General features: G+C 53.5%; 1 protein-coding gene across 1 annotated transcript in view; it reads right to left on the bottom strand.

Moving 5' to 3' along the window:
- SEPT9 (septin 9) overlaps positions 1–4,026 on the bottom strand; it is a 17,160-nt gene that overhangs the window by 6,430 nt on the left and 6,704 nt on the right. The window lies entirely within an intron of this gene.

Genomic DNA, 4,026 nt, shown 5'->3' with positions numbered 1-4,026 from the left:
CTGCTGAACACTCCTGCTGCCAGCATGGACACAACCTCCTGTTCCACACTACTTCACATCCAAGGTCTGCAGGCAGCGATGAGAACATCTGACCATGACCCCTCCTCACTCCACCCTGAAGGTGTTTTTCCTGCTGGGGGTTCCCAAACCAAGCCCTCCCTGGGACACCTTCAATGGCTCCTCAGTGGCTCTCGAGGTGATGGGGACATGCAGGACAGTTGAGCAGATATTGCCTTGAAAAAGGAAACCTGGTGGTCCCAGGGTCCAGGCAAACCTTCAGGTTAACAGAAGGCACACAGGGAAGGGGCAGGAAGGTCAATGCCAGAGCCCCAGAAGCACGAGGACACCTCTGTCACATGTACATCCCCATGACCTCCAGTGGTGGCATGTGCCAGCAGGACACGACCCAACTCATCTTTGGTGAAACTAGGGCAGAGAGAGGTGAAGTCACCTTTCAGATGAGCTGTGGGCATTAGTGGCAGAGCTGGGGCGAAGAATGAGACCTCCTCTAGAGCCAACCAGCTCTGTGTCACAACCCACGGCAACAGGGAAGGAACCAAAATCTATGGGACAGCAATTTAAAATCCCCAGGTGCAAGGAGGCATCCAGCAGGAGCCCTGTGGGGGGGAACACAGAGCAGAGTGCTGAGGAAGAACATGGCCAAGAAAGAACCTACTGCCAAAATGCTCAAGCCAAACCCCACCGTGGTCTTCTCAGGCCCTACAGAGGGCTCAGAGACCCCCCTGCAGACCCAGCACAGCTCCTTCAAACCCACCAAGAGTCACAAAGTACAGAGGGGAAGGGGCTAATCCTGCTCTTTGGCAGTCACCAGGCAGCACATCCATCCCATGGGGCCAACTCTGCCTGGCTCCAGTGCCAACAGAGGGATGTCCAGCCCCAGAGAGACCCACTCAGCTCTGGCTGATTCAAAAACAGCAGTGTAAGGCTGCTCCAGTGCAGCCAACACTGGCAACCCAGCTGAACTCTTCCCTGGTCAAACCCACTCCTCTCCCAGAGATCAAGCTGGACTGTACCAGATGGACCTTGTCCCTGCACACTAACGACGTGCATAGCCCAGAGCATGTCGTTAGCACGCACACAAACGAGGTCCTAAGACAAACTCAGGAGTCACAGATCATCCTGGGCCCCAGGAAAGAAAGAGTTTGGGTATTAAAAAAAAAAAAAGAGAATAGAAAAACCCACAAGGAACCCCCCATGGACACATCTAAGCTGACTTGCTGCTGGCAAACATTGTTTGGAGCTCTGCATAATGTATTTCCCAGACCTCCAAGGAAGTAATACAGTTATGCTCCTTTCCCAGCAGAATTCTTTCCCCTCCTCTCTCTTTGCTATTTTCCAAACAATTTTTCCCCTCTAAAAGCTTCTTCCCTACTGAGTCTGTGTTCCTGCCTCTTTCATCAGCTTTTCCTTTAAAGACCAGGATGAATATGTAGTGAATGCAGATGAATTCCCAATTAGGCAGACATTTGAGTTTCAGCTCAATCTACACTTTAAAAGCTGTTAGGATTCCCCACCAGGAGGATGCCAGCAGTGAGCCTGAGAGCAGGAGGCAGAGCCAGAGCCAGCCAACACCCCTGCCCATGTCTAACAGCATCCACACAGGCATAGTGACCGTGTCCATCTGCACCCAAAGCCAGTAGAGTCCAAGGCACCTGTTCATCACAGGTTGTTTCTGTCACTGCTCAGGGAGAGGAGTCCTTCCCGTGGGCTACAGCACTTCAGGAACTACTCCAGCACCCTTTCCACAGGGTGCAATCTAGTCCCTCAGGAGCAATTTGCTCCAGCACAGGCCTCCCACAGGGTCACAGCCTCCTTTTGGGCATCTACCTGCTCCAGTGTGGGTCTCCTCCACAGGCTGCAGGTGAATCTCTGCACTCCTGTGGACCTCCATGAGCTGCAGGGGCACAGTTGCTTCGCCATGGGCTGCAGGGGAATTTCAGCTACAGTGCCTGGAGTACCTCCTCCCCCTTCTGCTCCACTGAGCTTGGTGTCTACATAGTTGTTCCTCTCATATATTCTCACTCCTCTCTTCTCTGCCCAAGAACAATTTTTCCTTCTTAAATATGTTATCCCAGAGGTGTTACTGCCATCACTGATTGGCTTGGCCTTGGCCAGTGGTAGGTCTGTCCTGGAGCTGCTGGCATAGGCTCTGCTGGACATGGGGAAGCTTCTAGCAGCTTCTCATGGAAGCCACACATGCAGCCCCCCTGCTACCAAAACCTGGCCATGCAAACCCAACACAGGAGCTCTACAGGGAGCAGATGGGCTGGGGCAGGAACTCCAGGATGGGCTCCAGGCCATCCCAGTCAGTGCTGGTTGTTCCCTCATCCCCTCTTCCTATGGGGATGGGAAAAGCTGTGCAGCTGGGTACACGTTATCACACTGGACATGTTATCGTGGCTGGACACACCTTATTTCTGCCTTGCCCTCAGCCACCATGCATGGACAGGATCTAAACAGAGGCTCCCTCCTGCTGGTTGCCCATGAATACCATTAGAGGAATCAAAACTCACGGCAACCTGCAAAACTATTTCCTTTTGGTTGTGCCCCAGATCAAACTAACAGCAAGAATTTGAGCAGTGTGTTAAGCAAACACCAGTGAGCACCCAGTCCCATCACCTGCTCGAGGGAGCTGGTCAGCACCTGAGAGGGGCAGCCAGCAGGGAAAGCAGCAGTGGGTGGCAGTCCCTCGGACAACAGCCGAAAGCAGCAGTGGGTGGCAGTCCCTCGAACAACAGTTCTGGTACAGGCAGGAGAGGGGGTCTCGAGGCCAGGCAGTGTTCCAGAGCCCCATTTTGAGCTGAACAGAGCTTCTCAGGGGTCAGAGAGGGATATTTATTGGGTGGCAGGGCCAGGCTTGCGCAGCTGCAGCTGAAAGGAGGGATATTTATTGGGTGGCAGGGCCAGACTTGTGCAGCTGCAGCTGAAAGCCCCTGCCAGCACCGTCCTCAGCCTTTGCAGGCATGGTTTTCCAGGAGTGTTACAAGAAGGACAGGCTGTGTGTGAACTAGATGGGCTGCAAAGCCTGTCATGAACTCCTGTAAAGGGAGAGAGCAGCAGAAACATCTCCACTGATTAACTCCTGAGCTGCCCAGATGGAAGGGCCAGACTGAAAGAGAGAAGCAACCTTCTCCTCCAGCCTCTTAACCTCTGCACCTGGTTAACTTTGTTTTCCCTCCAGCCTCTCTCCTTTTAAGAAAAAAAACAAGCTCTCACCCAATGGCCTGGCAGGCTCAACCCAGCTGTGTCCAGCATCCACGTGCTGGGAGGGGATGGCGAGCCCTGTGCCATTCCCATTCAAATCATCAGGGAAGGACAGATGGACACAAGACTCTACTGCTTTGGTTGTCACACTGTGAAGGCAGCAGCTCCCCTAAGGCAATGCAAATAAGCCTCATGCAAGCACTATCCCAGGACAGGTGGCACCAAGCTTCCCAGGATGGCAACTGGAGCACATGGATGGTGTCATATGGGCACAGAGAGGTTCTCTGCAGTGGGGTAACAATATGCCTAGTGGAGGTCCATGCAGCTCTACCAGCCACCACCCTTGCCAGCTGTTCCTCTCATCACCTCCACAGAAGGCAGAGGCACTACAGCAAGGACCTTGATGCCCTTCATACCCTGCTGCAAGGGACCATAGACTGCCTGCCCTGGTGGGGGCACAAACCTGCACTCAACCTTGTATGACAACCCCAGGACATGGACTCCCAAGTCAGATCATCTACCACCAGCACTACCACAGCAGCTCTGCCCTGCAGGAGAGGTGGACCCATCACCTCTTTGTGCCTATGGGCACCACTGGGCAAAGCCTGTCCATGATGATGGAAAACATAACTTGGACTTCACAAAAGAGAAGAAAGGAAACCCAATGCCTGCTCAAGCTCTCTGGGAAGCAAAATTTCCCACTTTTCTCCTCTCTGAGAAGCAAGATTTCCCACGGCAGGAGGGAATGTGTGAGCCAGTGACAGCAGGGCAGGACAGCACAGCCCCTGAGTTAGGGCTGGA

This window comes from Acanthisitta chloris, unplaced genomic scaffold (assembly GCF_000695815.1).
Source record: "Acanthisitta chloris isolate BGI_N310 unplaced genomic scaffold, ASM69581v1 scaffold23675, whole genome shotgun sequence".
In the NCBI taxonomy this organism is placed as follows: domain Eukaryota; kingdom Metazoa; phylum Chordata; class Aves; order Passeriformes; family Acanthisittidae; genus Acanthisitta; species Acanthisitta chloris.
Note: the sequence above shows the minus strand (reverse complement) of the source record. Positions and strands in the feature narration are given on the sequence as shown.